General features: G+C 37.3%; 1 protein-coding gene across 1 annotated transcript in view; it reads right to left on the reverse strand.

Annotated features, from left to right (window-relative positions):
• ZDHHC15 (zinc finger DHHC-type containing 15) overlaps positions 1 to 15,844 on the reverse strand; it is a 182,161-nt gene that overhangs the window by 122,793 nt on the left and 43,524 nt on the right. The gene's annotated exons all lie outside the window — the stretch shown is intronic.

Here is a 15,844-nt window from a genome sequence, read left to right on the forward strand (position 1 = left end):
GAGTGGCAGGAAATCTTCAATGTGATGAACAGGAAAAATATGCAGCCAGGAATCCTTTATCCAGCAAGCCTGTCATTAAAAATAGATGGAGACATAAAGGTTTTCCAAAATAAATGAAAAATGAGAGAATTCATCACCACCAAACCAGCCCTACAAGAAATCCTGAGGGACTCTATGAGGGAAATGTTGCAAAGAATACAAGGTACCAGAGACACCACTACAAACATGAACTCTACAGAGAACACAATGAATCTAAATGCAGATTTTTCAGTAACAACACTGAATGTAAATGGACTGAATGCTCCAATCAAACGACAAAGGGTAGCATAATGGATAAAAAACCAAAATCCATCTATTTTCTGTCTACAGGAGACTCATTTTAGACTTAGGACACCTTCAGACTGAAAGTGAGGGGATAAAGAAATATCTATCATGCTACTGGAAGTCAAGAGAAAGCTGGAGTAGCCATACTTATATCAGACAAAGTAGACTTTCAAGTAAAGGCTGTAACAAGAAATGAAGAAGGGCATTATATAATAATTACAGGGTCTCTCCATCAGGAAGAGCTAACAATTATCAATATGCACTGAATTTGGGAGCACCCAAATATATAAAATAATCACAAACATAAGCAGTCTTATTGATAAGAATTTGTTAATTGTAGGGGACGTTAATACTCCACTTACATCAATGGATAGATCATCTAGACAGAGAATCAGTAAAGAAACAATGGTTCTGAATAATACTTTTGACCAGATGGATTTGACAGATATATTTAGAATTCTATATCTCCAATAAATGGAATACACTTTCTTTTCAAGTGCACATGGTACATTCACACATACTGGGTCACAAAGCAGCCCCCAATAAATATAAAAGAATTTTTTTCCCATAATATTTTATTGTCAAATTGTTTTCCATACAACACCCAGTGCTCTTCCCCTCAAGTGCCCTCTACCATCACCACCACCTCTTTCCCCCCCCCCCCCTTCCCCTTCAACTCTCAGTTCATTTTCAGCATTCAATAGTCTCTCAAATTTTATATCCCTCTCTCTCCCCAACTCTCTCTCCCTCCTCTGCTCCCCCATGTTCTCCATTAGGTCTCTCCTGTTTTCCTGTTAGACCTATGAGTGAAAACATATGGTATCTGTCCTTCTCTGCCTGGCTTACTTCGCTCAGCATGACACCCTCAAGGTCCGTCCACTTTCCTACAAAGGGCCATAAACATAAAAGAATTAAGATCATACCATGCACCCTTTCAGATCACAATGCTGTGAAATTGAAATCAACCACAGGATAAAGTCTTGAAAACCTCCAAAAGCATGGGGGTTAAAGAACACTGCTGAAGAATGAATGGGTCAACCAGGCAATCAGAAAAGAAAGTAAAAACAAATATGGAAACACATGAAGATGAAGTTATATTAGAAAGTTGTAGTGATTAAAATAATATTATGATACTGGCACCAAAAAAAGACACATAGATCAATGGAAAAGAAGAGGGAACCCATAAATGAAACCACAAATACATGGCCAATTAATCTTTGAAAAAGCAGGAATGAAAATTAATGGGCAAATGACAGTGTCTTCAACAAATGGTGCTGGGAATACTGCAGTAAGTTACTGCAGTATAATATTGCATGCATCATGCAAAAGAATGAGACTGGGTCACTTTCTTCCAGCATACACAAAAATAAATTAAAAATAATGATGGTCATGGAGGGGGGCACTTGTGGGGAGAAGCACTGGGTGTTATATGGAAACCAATTTGATAATAAACTATTATAAAAAAATTTTTAAAAATTATAAATACATAAATGAAAGACCTAAATATAGACATTAAACCATAAAAATCCTAGAACAGAACACAGGCAATAACCTCTTTGACATCAGAGATAGCAATTTCTTTCTAGATGTATCTCCTGAGGCTAGAGAAATAAAAGCAAAAATAAACTACAGGACTTCATCAAAGTAAAAAGCTTCTTCACAGTGAAGGAAAAAGCAAAACTAAAAGGCACCCTATGGAATGGATTAAGGTATTTGCAAATGGCATATCTGAAACAGGGTTAGTATCCAAAATATATAAAGATCTTATAAAACTCAACACCCCAAAAATGAATAATCCAATTAGAAAATGGGTAGAAAACATGAATGGACATTATTTTCAAAGAAGAAATACAGATAGCCAACAGATACATGAAAAGATGGCCAATATCACTGATCATCAGGGAAATGCAAATCAAAACTACAATGAAATATCACCTCACAAGTGTCAGAATGGCTAAAATTAACATGAGAAACAACTAGTGTTGGTAAGGATGTGGAGAAAGGGGAACCCGTTTCTACGGTTGGTGTGAATGCCAACTGTTGCAGCTACTATGGGAAATAGTACGGAGGTCTCTCAAACAGTTAAAAATATAACTCTTCTTTGATGCAACAATCACATTACAAGGTATTTACTTAAAAAATACAAAAATACTAATTTACAGGGACCCATGTACCCATATGTTTATAGCAGCAGTATTTACAATAACCAAGTTACAGCATCAGCTGAAGTGTCCATCGATTGATGAATGGATAAAGAAGTGGTATATAAATATATACAATTGAATACTGGCCATCAAAAAGAACGAAATTTTGCCATTTGCAAAAACATGATTGAAGGTGTAGAATGATATGCTAAGCGAAATAAATCAGAGAAAGACAAACACCCTATGATTTAACTCATGTGGGATTTAAGAAACAAAACAAATACACAAAGGGAGAAAAGAGAGAGAGAGAGAGATGCAAATAAAAAAACAGATTGTTAACTATGGAGAACAACCTGATAGCTATCAGACGGGAGGTGGGTGGGGGACATGTGAAATAGGGGATGAAGAGTAAGGAGTGCCAATGTAGTGATAAGCACAAGGTGCAGTGTGGAAGTGTTGAATCACTGTCGTACACCTGAAAGTAATATTACATTGCACATTAACTAACTGGAATTTAAAGAAAAACTTAATTTTTTTCCTCCAAATTTTATTTAAATTCTAGTTAGGTAGCATGTACTGTAATAGTGGTTTCAGGAGTAGAATTTAGTGATTCATCACTTACATATAACATGCAGTACTCATCGTAATAAATGACCTCCTAATACCCATCACCCACTTAGCCCATTCACTACCTATCTCCTTCCATCAGCCATCAGTTTGTTCTCCTATGCTGAGTCTCTTATGGTTTGCTTCCCTCCTCTTTTTTTCCCCTTCCCATATGTTCATCTGTTTTGTTTTTTTTTCCTAAATTCCACATATGAATGAAATCATATGGTGTTTGTCTTCCTCTGACTTATTTTGCTTAGCATAATACACTGTACCTCCATCCATGTTGTTGCAAAACGTAAGATTTCATCCTTTTAAAAATTATTTTACTGCTTTTATTTGTTTTAGAGAGAGAGAGAGAGACAGCATGAGCAGTAGAGCGTCAGAGAGAGAGGGAGACACAAAATCTGAAGACAGGCTCCATGCTCTGAGCCAGCTGTCAGCACAGAGCTTGATGCGGGGCTTGAACCCACGAACCATGAGATCATGACCTAAGACTAAGTCGACGCTTAACTGACTGAGCCAACAAGGCGCCCCAAGATTTCATTCTTTTTGATTGCTGACTAATATTCTATTACATATACATATACGTAATAAATGGATATATTATATTATATATAATGAATGGATAAAGAAGATGTGGTGTAAATATATTATGTTATGTTATATATTTTATATTATATATAATATGGATAAAAAAGATGTGGTATATATGTTATATTATAGTATATTATATATAATGAATGGATAAAAAGATGTGGTGTATATATACATATATGTATATATGTATATATTCTTTATCCACTCATCAGTCAATGTACACTTGAGCTCTTTCCATAGTTTGGCTATTGTTGATAATACTGCTATAAAACATCGAGGTGTATGTTCCCCTTCAAATCTGTACTTTTGTATCCTTTGGGTAACTACCTAGTAGTGGAATTGCTGGATCACAGGGTAGTTCAATTTTAAATTTTTGAGAAACCACCATGTTGTTTTCCACAGTGGCTGCACCAACAGTGTTGCAGTGCAACAGGGAATTTGCATTCCCACCAACAGTGTAAGAGGGTTCCCCTTTCTCAACATCCTTGCCAACATCTGTTGTTTCCTGTGTGCTTAATTTTCGCCATTCTGATAGATGTGAGGTGGTATCTCATTGTGGTTTTGATTTGTATTTCCCTCATTATGTTAATGATGTCTTAAAAGTTCATTTTTGCTTTTGTTTTCCCTGCTTCTGGCAACTTTACTAAGAAGTTGCTATGGCCAAGTTCAATGAGGTGGCTGCCTTTATTGTTATATAGGATTTTAAAGGCTTTTTGTCTCTGTGTCGCATTTGGGTCATTCATCAATTTTGAATTCATTTTTGTGTATGGTATAAGAAAGTGGTTCAGTTTCATTCTGCATATTGATGTCCAGTTTTTCCGACACCAATTGTTGAAGAGACTGTCTTTTCCACATTGGATATTCTTTTCTGCTTTGTCGAAGACTAGTTGACCATATAGTTTTGGGTCCATTTCTGGGTTTTCTATTCTGTTCCACTAATCTATGTGTCTATTTCTATGCCAGCACCATACTTTCTTGATCACTACAACTCTGTAATATAACTTTAAGTATGGAATTGTGGTACCTTCAGTTTTGCTTTTCTTTTTCAAGGCTATTCTGGGTCTTTTATAGTTCATACCAATTAGGATTGTTTGCTCTAGCTCTGTGCAAAATGGTGTTATTTTGAGAGGGATTTCATTAAATGTGTAGGCTGTTTTGGTTAAAATTGACATTTTTTTTCTTTTTTTCACTTGCAATTTGTACATATTTTTATATGCAAATTTTTTTATATATTGTTAAATGCCAAATTAGTTTCCATATAACACCCAGTGTTCTTCACCACAGGAGCCCTCATCCATGCCATCACCCCCTTTCCCCTTACCCCTCCCCCTTAAGCCCTCAGTTCGCTTTCTGTATTCAAGAATCTCTCATGATTTGCCTCCCTCCCTCTCCCTAACTCTTTTTCCCCCCTTCCCCTCCACATGGGCCTCTGTTAGGTTTCCCCTGTTAGACCTCTGTTTGAAAACATATGGTATCTGTCCTTCTCTGCCTGACTTATTTCGCTTAGCATGACATCCTTGAGGTCCATCCACATTGTAACAATTGGCCAGATTTCATTCTTTCTCATTGCCATGTAGTATTCCATTGTATATATAAACCACATCTTCTTGAACCATTCATCAGTTGATGGACACTTAGGCTCTTACCGTGATTTGACTATTGTTGAATATGCTTCTGTGAACATTGGGATACATGTGCTCCTACGCATCAGCACTTCTATATCCCTTGGGTATATCTCCAGCAGTGGTGCTGCTCAGTCATAGGGGAGTTCTATTGATAATTTTTTCAGGAGCCTCCATACTGTTTTCCAGAGCGGCGGCACCAGTTTACATTGCCGTCAACAGTGTAGGAGGGTGCCTGTCTCTCCACATCCTCGCCAGCATCTACAGTCTGTTGTTTTGTTCATTTTAGCCACTCTGACCAGTGTGAGGTGTTATCTCAGTATGGTTATGATTTGTATTTCCATGATGCTAAGTGACACTGAGCATGGCTTCATGTGCCTCTTGGCCATCTGGATGTCCTCTTTGGAGAAGTGTCTGTTCAGGTCTTCTGCCCATTTCTTCACTGGATTATTCGTTTTTTGGGTATGGAGTTTAGTGAGTTCCTTATACAATTTGAATACTAGCCCTTTATCTGATATGTCATTTTTCCACTATCATTTCCCCTTCTGTCAGTTGCCTGTTAGTATTCTTGATTGTTTCCCTTGCAGTGCAGAAGCTTTTTATCTTGATGAGGTCCCAATAGTTCATTTTTGTTCTTGATTTCCTTGCCTTTGGGGATGTGTTGAGTAAGAAATTGCTGCAGTTGAGGTCAAGGAGACTGTTTCCTACTTTCTCCTTGAGGGTTTTGATGGTTTCCTGTCTCACATTCAAGTCCTTCTCCATTTTGAGTTTATTTTTGTGTTCGGTGTAAGACAGTGGTCTAGTTTCATTCTTCTGCATGTTGCTGTCCAGTTCTCCCAGCACCACCTGTAAAAAGGCTGTCTTTTTTCCATTGGATACTCTTCTCTGCTTTGTCAAAGATTAATTGGCCATACACTTGTGGGTCCAGTTCTGGGTTCTCTATTCTATTCCATTGGTCTATGTGTCTGTTTTTGTGCCAATACCATACTGTCTTGATGATGACAGTTTTGTAGTAGAGGCTAAAGTCTGGGATTGTGATGCCTCCCATTTTGGTTTTCTTCTTCAACATTACTTTGAGTATTCGGGTTTTTTTGTGTGGTTCCATATGAATTTTAGGATAGTTTGTTCTAGCCTTGAGAAGAATGCTGGTGCAATTTTGACTGGGATTGTATTGAATATGTAGATTGCTTTGGGTAGTAATGACATTTTCACAATGTTTATTCTTCCGATCCAAGAGCATGAAATGTTTTTCCATTTCTTTGTGTCTTCCACAATTTCCTTCATAGGTTTTCTATAGTTTTCACCATACAGGTCTTTTACATCTTTGGCAAGGTTTATTCCTAGGTATTTTCTGGTTTTTCATCCAATTGTAAATGGGATCAGTTTCTTAATTTCTTTCTGTTGCTTGATTATTGGTGTATAAAAATGCAACCAATTTCTGTACATTGATTTTGTACCCTGTTACTTTGCTGAATTCATGGGTCAGTTCTAGAAGGCTTCTGGTGGAGTCGATCAGGTTTTCTAGGCAGAGTATCATGTCATCTGCGAAATGTGAAAGTTTGACTTCATCTTTGCCGATTCTGATGCCCATTATTTCCTTTTGCAGTCTGATTGCTGATGCTAGGACTTCCAGCACTATGTTAAACAAAAGTGATGAGAGTGGACTTTCCTGTTGTGTTCCTGATCTAAGGGGGAAAGCTCTCAGTTTTTCTCCATTGATGATGATATTAGCTATGGGCTTTTCATAAATTGCATTTATAATGTTTAAGTAAGTTCCTTATATCCCGACTTTCTTGAGGATTTTTATTAAGAAAGGATGCTGTATTTTGTCAAATGCTTTTTCTGCATCTATCGACAGTATCATATGGTTTTTATCTTTTTTTTTTGTTTATGTGATGTATCACACTGATGGATTTGTGAATATTGAACCAGCCCTGTAACCCAGGAATGAATCCCACTTGATCACAATTGATAATTCTTTTTATGTGCTCTTGAATTCGATTTGCTAGTATCTTGTTGAGTATTTTTGCATCTGAATTCATTAAGGATATTGGCCTGTAGTTCTCTTTTTTTGTTGGGTGTTTCTGTTTTGGGAATCAAAGTGATACTGGATTCGTAGAATGAGTTTGCAAAAAAAAAAAAAAAAGGAATGAGTTTGCAAGTTTTCTTTCTATTTCTATTTTTTAGAATAGCTTGAGAAGAATGGGTATTAGCTCTGCTTTAAATGTCTGGTAGAATTCCCCAGTGAAGCCATCTGGCCCCGGGCTCTTTTTCTTTGGGAGATTTTTGATTACTGATTCGATTTTTTCACTGGTTATGGGTCTGTTCAGATTTTTTATGTCTTCCCGTTTGAGTTTTGGTAGTGTCTGTGTGTTTAGGAATTTGTCCATTTCTTCTAGATTGTCTGGCTTGTTGGCATATAATTTTTCATATTAATCTCTAATGATTGCTTGTATTTCTGAGAGATAAGTTGTAATAGATCCATTTTCATTCATAATTCTATTTGGGTGTTTTCTCTTTTCTTTCTGAGAAGCCTGGCAAGAGGTTTATCAATTTTGTTTATTTTTTTCAGAAAAACAACTCTTGGTTTCATTGATCTGTTCAACTGTTTTTTTGGACTCTATATTGTTTATTTATGCCCTGATCCTTATTATTTCTCTTCTTCTGCTGGGGATGCTCTTGCTGTTCCCCTTCTTCTTCCTTTAAGTGCTTTGTTAGATTTTGAATTTGCGCTTTTTCTAGTTTGTTGAAATAGGCCTGGATTGTAATATACTTTCCTCTTAGCACTGCCTTTGCTGTATCCCAGAGTGTTTGGATTGCTGTATTTTCGTTTTCGTTTGTTTCCGTGTATTTTTTAATTTCTTCTCTAATTGCCTGATTGTCCCAATCATTCTTTAAAAGGATGGTTTTTAACCTCTACATTTTTGGAGGTTTTCCAACTTTTTCCCGGGATTGATTTCAAGTTTCATAGCATTGTGATCTGAATGTGTGCATGGTAGAATCTCAACTTGTTTATATTTATGGAGTGCTACTTAATGACCCAGTATGTGATCTATTTTGGAGAATGTGCCATGTGCACTCGAGAAGAAAGTGTATTCCCTAGCTTCAGTATGCAGAGTTCTAAATATATGTATCAATTCCATCTGTTCTAATGTGTCGTTCCACTCCATTGTTTCTTCAGTGATTTTTTTTTCTAGTTGATCTATCCATTGCTGTAAGTGGAGTATTAAAGTCTCCTATAATTAACACATTCTCATCCATAAGATTGTTTCTATTTGTAATTAATTGTTACATGTATTTGTGTGCTCCCAAATTCAGTGCATAGATGTTTATAATTGTGAGCTCTTCCTAATGGAGAGACCCTGTAATTATTATATAATGTCCTTCCTCATCTTTTGTTACTGCCTTTACTTTAAAGTCCAGTTTGTCTGATATAATTATGGATACTCCAGCTTTCTTTTGACTACCCATCGCATGATAGATATTTCTTCATCCCCTTACTTTCAATCTGAAGGTGTTTTCAGGCCTAAAATGTGTCTCTTGTAGAGAGCAAATAGAAGGATTTTGTAGAGAGCAAATAGAAGGATTTTGTTTTTTATCCATTCTGCTACCCTATGTGGTTTGATTGGAGCATTCAGTCATTTAAATTCAGTGTTATTATTGAAAAATGTGGGTTTGGATTCATCCTGTTCTCTGTGGAGTTCATGTTTCTAGTGGTGTCTCTGCAACATTTCCCACGTAGAGTCCCTTTTTGGATTTCTTGTAGGGTTGGTTTCTTGGTGATGATGTCCCTCAATTTTAGTTTATTTGGGAACACCTTTACCTCTCCTTCTATTTTGAATGACAGGATCGCTGAATAAATGATTCTTGGATGCATATTTTTTTTTGCTCATCACATTGAAGATTTCCTGCCATTCTTTTCTGGCCTGCCAAGTTTCAGTAGATAGGTCTGTAACCATTCTGATAGGTTTCCCTTTGTATGTTAGGGCTCTTTTATCCCTAGATGCTTTCAGAATTCTCTCTTTATGCTTATATTTTGCCAGTTTCACTATGATATGTCAGGCAGAAAATCGATTCATTTTACGTCTTATGGGGGTTTTTGGGCCTCATGGATTTCAATGTCTATTTCTTTCCTCAAATTCAGGAAGTTCTCATCTATAATTAGATCAAGCACCCCTTCAGGACCTTTTTCTCTTTCTGCTTCTTCTTCAGAAATTCCTATGATACGGATATTTTTCTGTTTGATTGTATCACTCAGGTTTTGAAATCTCCTTTTGTGCTCCTGTATTAATTTCTCTCTCTTTTTGTTGGCTTCCTATTTTGCTATAACTGTTTTGTCTAAGTCACTTATTCTCCTCTCTGCCTCTTCAATATGTGCAGTGGCCACCTCCACTTTATGATGCACCTCATTTATAGCCTTTTTTATCTTGTCACAGCTATTTTGTAGGTCCTAGTCTGTGTGTCAACGACTTCTTTGGTGCTTTTTTCAAGTCCAATGATTAATTTGATGACAATTTTTCTACATTCTTCTTCAGTTACATTGATTAAATCTGTTTTGAGTAGTTCTGTGGCTGTGACTCCTTCCTGGAATTTCTTTAGAGGGCAATTCTTTCGTTTTGTCATTTGGATAGCTTTCTGCCTCTTGTCAGTTTCAGTTTTAAAAACTTGTTATGCACTGTGCACCTGTTAGTATTGCTATATTAAAGGAGGCTCATTGACTGTCCAGGGCCAGTCATTTCAGGAAGTGTTTTTTAAATGATGTTTCTCTTGTTTGTGCCTCTGATTATTTTATTTCCCAACTCAGTGATATTTGGGATTCTCCAACATGTGTATGTTGGCTTGTTTCTTGAGGTAGCCCTGAAAAGGAAAATAAACAAACACATAGGGAACAAAAGCATGCAAACTCTCAGACAAATCAAACAAACAAGGAAACCAAAAGGGGAAAGGTAGAAAAGGAAAGGAAAGGAAAGGAAAGGAAAGGAAAGGAAAGGAAAGGAAAGGAAAGGAAAGGGAAGGAAAGGGAAGAGAAAGAAAGAAACAAAAAGGAGGGGGCAGAAACACCAAAAGACTGGACAGTCTAAAAGTGTATAACCAGCCATGGGGTGAGATAAAAATGAGAGAAGGGAAAATATATCTGAATGGCAAGAGATAAAAAAGAAGAAGAAAAGAAAAGGGGAAAGAGAAAAAAATGAAAAAAAGAAAAAATAACAGGGGCCGCTCTCCTGCTCAGATGGGTGTGGTTTGGTTTAGGTAGGTCTCAGGGGCTGTTCTCCAAGGCCCCACCTTGGTGGTTGTGGGGAGAAGAATGGTGGCACCCCAAACTCTGCTCGAAACAAACACTGCAAGGTCCTCTTTGCCAAGGGCTAGTCAAGCCGCACTTTCCAATCTCTGCTTGGCTTCCAAATCCTAATCCATGCACTTTAATGTTACTGCTGGAGATGAGACATGCTCCCGCTCACATGGCGGGCCTCTCAGCCCGGGTTGCCCAGGGGGAGGGGGCAAGGGCTGTCTCTCCTGGTGCCTCCTGGAATAGGCCCTGCTGCCACCAAGCCCAAGGAAGGATTGGCCAGCTAGATGGGATGGATTTTTCTCTCTGCGCCCAGTGGTTATATATGGGGTGACAATATCTCTTTTTTCGTCCTGAGGTGTGTTCTTTATCTCTTTTCTAGGGACCGTTTTCAGTCTCTCTTTCTCTTTCCCTTGTCTCTCCAGCACACTTGCACATTCTCCCTGTGTTGGTCTGGGGCTCCCTTCCCTCCACACCTCTGGGGCTGGCCCTTTTTCTGAATTTCCCCAATTCACACTCACTCACTCAGGCATCCTTGGGGTTGTCTTCTTTCTGGGGTCTGTATGTTCTCTATTCATCCTTTCATATCAGAGTATAGTCCTTTCAGTCTTTCTCAGTTTAAGAGATACGGGCGGGTGAAGACTGCAGAGCTCCCTACTTCTCTGTCATCTTGCCTCCTTCTTGTGTATTGACATTTTAACAATGTTTCTTCTTCCAATCCATGATCATGGAATCCCCCATTTTTCATGTCCTTTTCAATTTGTTTCATATGTGTTCTATAGTTTTCAGAGTACAGTTGTTTTATGTCTTTGGTTAGGCTTATTCCTAGGTTTCTTATGGTTTTTGGTGTAATTGTAAATGGGACTGATTCCTTAATATCTCTTTCTGCTGCTTCATTTTGATGTATAGAAATTAAACAGATTTCAGTACATCGATTTTATATCTTGCAACTTTGCTGAAGTCATGTATTAGTTCTAGCAATTTTTTTGTGGAGTCTTCCAGGTTTTCTAAAGTACCATATCATCTGCAAATAGTGAAAGCTTGACTTCTTCCTTGCTTATCTGGATGTCTTTTATTTCTACTTGTTGTCTGATCACTGAGGCTAAGACTACCAGTATTATGTTAAATAGTAATGATGAGAAAGGAAATCCCTGTTATGTTCTTAAACATAGAGGAAAAGCTAAAGTTTTCCTCTATTGAGCATGATGATAGCTGTAGGACTTTAGTATATGGCCTTTAAGATACTGGGGTGCCTATGTGACTCAGTCGGTTAAACGGCTGACTTCAGCTCAGGTCATGATCTCACAGTTTGTGGATTCAAGCCCCATGTCAGACTCTGTGCTGACAGCTCAGAGCCTGGAGCCTGCTTCTGATTCTGTGTCTCCCTCTTTCTCTGACTATCCCACACTCACGCTCTGTATCTCTCTCCCTCAAAAATAAACGTTTAAAAAATTAAAAAAAAATATTGAAGCATATTCCCTCTATCCCTACTTTGTTGAGGGTTTTTATCAAGATGGGATGCTATATTTTGTCAAATGTTTTTTTTTCTACATCTGTTGAGAGAATCATATAGTTTTTATCCTTTTTTTATTAGTATGGTTTATCATGTTGATTGATATGTGAATACTGAACCACCCCTGCAGCCCAGGAATAAATCCCACTTGATTGTGGAGAAAATTTGTTTAAAGTACTGTTGGATTCAATTTGCTAGTTTAATGTACTGTTGGATTCAAATTGCTAGTATATTGTTGAGAATATTTTTGTAACTATGTTCATCTGGGATACTGGCCTGTAATTCTATACTTTAAGCAATAAGAATAGAAATTAACTATAGAGGCTTGAGGCCTTCTTTCTAGTTCTAACCAAAGGAAATAAAATTTTACCTTTTAATCTTTCTTTAAAAAATTACATCATTTAAGATTTTGTCATTGTTTATTATACTTTCTCATTAGCAGATATAGGACATCTCCTAAAGTTGATTTCTTTTCTTCCATAATTTGGTAAACTGTTTACATGCTTAATTCAAGCTAGGTCACTGCTTCTACCTGAATTAGTACAAAATTAAGACATTATCTTGTGAGAACTAAAATCATATTTGACATTTTAATTTTAGGTTGCAAAAACAAAAACAAATACACAAATAATAACAACAAAAGACTTGAAATAAGCTTGTCAAATGATATAAATTCATCCTTTCCAGGGAAGCAGAAGGTAGACATTAATATTAAAAAAAAAAGATGCTTAGTTAATGGAGGCTAAATTTAAAAGTACAGTGAAAATAATGAGGTTAACGTGGTGTTTTTGTTATGCTTTATTCAACCCCAGCTACTATTCTAATAATTATTCAGGAAAATTTCAGGATATAAAATCAATGTACAGAAATCAGTTACACTTCTATACACCAATAATAAAGCAGCAGAAAGAGAAGTCAAAAAATCAACCCTATTACAATTGCACCAAAACCCATAAAATACCTAGGAGTAAACCTAACCAAAGAGGTGAAAGATCTGTATACTAAAAACGATAGAAAGCTTATAAAAGACACAAAGAACTAGAAAAACAGTCTATGCTCATGGGTTGAAAGAACAAATATTGCTAAAATGTCGAAACTACCCAAAGCAATCTACACATTCAATGCAATCCCTATCAAAATAACAATAACATTCTCCACAGAGCTACAACAAACAATTCTAAAATTTGCATGGACCTAGAAAAGACCCCAAATAGTCAAAGTAATGTTAAGAAAGAAAATCAAAACTGGAGGCAACACAATTCTGGATATCAAGCTGTATTACAAAGCTGTAATTATCAAGAAAGTATGGCTCTGGCACAAAAACAGACACATAGATCAACGAAACAGAAGAGAGTCCAAAAGTGGACTCAAAAATGTATGGCCAACTAATCTTTGACAAAGCAAGAAAGAGTATCCAATGGAAAAAGGACTGCCTCTTTAGCAGGTGGTGCTGGGAGAACTGGACGGCAACATGCAGAAGAATGAACCTGGACCACTTTCTTACGCTGTACACAAAAATAAAACTCAAAATGGGTGAAAGACCTAAACGTGAGACAGAAAACCATCAAAATCCTACAGGATAACAAAGGCAACAACCTCTTTGACCCCAGTCCACTTTTTACTGGACATGTTTCCAGGGGCAAGGGAAACAAAAGCAAAAATGAACTATTGGTACCTTATCAAGATAAAACGATTCTTGGGGCTCCTGGGTGGCTCAGTCGCTTAAGTGTCCAACTTCAGCTTAAGTCATGATCTCATGGTTTGTGGGTTCGAGCCTCGCATCAGGCTCTGTGCTGACAGCTAGCTCAGAGCCTGGAGCCTGTCTTCAGATCCTGTGACTCCTCTCTCTGACCCTCCCCTGCTCACACTGTCTTTCTCTCTCTCTCAAAAATAAATAAAACATTAAAAAAATTTTTTTAAAAAGATAGAATGATTCTTTACAGTGAAGGAAACAATCAACAAAACTAATGGTAACTCAGGCGCCTGGGTGGCTCAGTCGGTTGAGCGTCTGGCTTCGGCTCAGGTCATGATCTCACGGTTCGTGGGTTCGAGCCCCCGCGTCAGGCTCTGAGCTGACAGCTAGCTCAGAGCCTGGAGCCTGCTTCGGGTTCTGTCTCTCCCTCTCTCTCTGACCCTCCCCTCCTCACACTGTCTCTCTCTCTCTCTCAAAAATAAATTAAAAACATTATAAAAAATAAGAAAAAACTAATGGCAACTGAAGGAATGGTAGAAGATATTTGCAAATGACATATGTGATAAAGGGTTAGTATCCAAAATCTATAAGGAACTTATCAAACTCAACACCCTAAAAAAATAATTCAGTGAAGAAATGAACAAACACTTTCCAAAGAAGACATCCAGATGGCTAACATATGTGAAAAGATGCTCAACATCACTTATCGTCAGGAAAATACAAATCAGAACTCCAGTGAGATACCACTTCACGCCTGTTAGAATGGCTAAAATTAAGTCAAGAAAAAACAGATATTGGTGAAGAAGCAAAGAAAGGGGAACCCTTTTGCACTGCTGGTGGGAATGCAAACTGGAACAGTCCCTCTGGAAAACAGTATGGAATTTACTCAAAAAATTAAAAATAGAGCTACCCTATGACCCAGCAATTACACTACTAGTATTGATCCAAAGGATACAAAAATGCTGATTCAAAGGGGTACATGCACCCCAATGTTTATAACAGCACTATCAACGATAGCCAAATTATAGAAAAAGCCCAAATGTCCATTGACTGATGAATGGATAAAGAAGATGTAGTATATATACACAATGGAATGTTACTCAGTGATCAAAAGGAATGAAATACTGCCATTTGCAACAATGTGGATGGAACTAGAATGTATTATGCTAAATGAAATAAAGTTAGAGAAAGATAAATATCATATGAGTTCACTTATACGTGGAATTTAAGAAACAAAACAGGTGAACATAGGGGAAGGGAAGGGAAGGAAAAATAAGATAAAAACAGTGGGAGGCAAACCATAAGAGACTCTTAAGTGCAGAGAACAAACTGAGCTGCTGAAGGGGTGTTGAGTCAGGGAAGGGGCTAAAGGGGGAATGGGTACTAAGAAGGGCAATGCAAGTGATGAATCACTAAATTCTACTCCTGAAACCATTATTACACTATATGTTAACTAACTGGGATTTAAATTTAAAAAATAATGTGGATTAACCTCTAAAAATAGGCTTTATTCACCTCCCAGTAGCAACCAATAACCACACTGAGTTAGGTTCCTTTATCATTTCCTTCCTAGGTTCCTTACTACTTTACCTAAAATTATATATTTAAAAAATTTTTTTAAATATCTTATTTATTTATGAGAAAGAGAGAGACAGCGTGAGCAGGGGAGGGTCAGAGAGAGAGGGAGACACAGAATCTGAAACAGGCTCCAGGCTCTGAGCTAGCTGTCATCACAGAGCCCAACGTGGGGCTTGAACCCATGAACCATGAGATCATGACCTGAGCCAAAGTTGGACACTTAACTGACTGAGCCACCCAGGTGCCCCAACTTCACCTAAAATTTTAAAAATCCATTTATAATCTAAGTTATCAGTTGTGGCATTATTGGAGATTCTTAACCATATATTTGTCTTGACAATTTTTTTTTTAAGTAATGAATTGTCTTAGCCTAAGTCACTGCATTTCTATAACAAAGTAATGAAAGGCCCACCCAGTGCAAGCAAACTTAAGCCCAATTCAACTACCAGCTGAAAAAAAATACTTTGGTTCTCAGGG

The sequence above is a fragment of the Suricata suricatta genome, chromosome X (assembly GCF_006229205.1).
Source record: "Suricata suricatta isolate VVHF042 chromosome X, meerkat_22Aug2017_6uvM2_HiC, whole genome shotgun sequence".
Classification (NCBI taxonomy): domain Eukaryota; kingdom Metazoa; phylum Chordata; class Mammalia; order Carnivora; family Herpestidae; genus Suricata; species Suricata suricatta.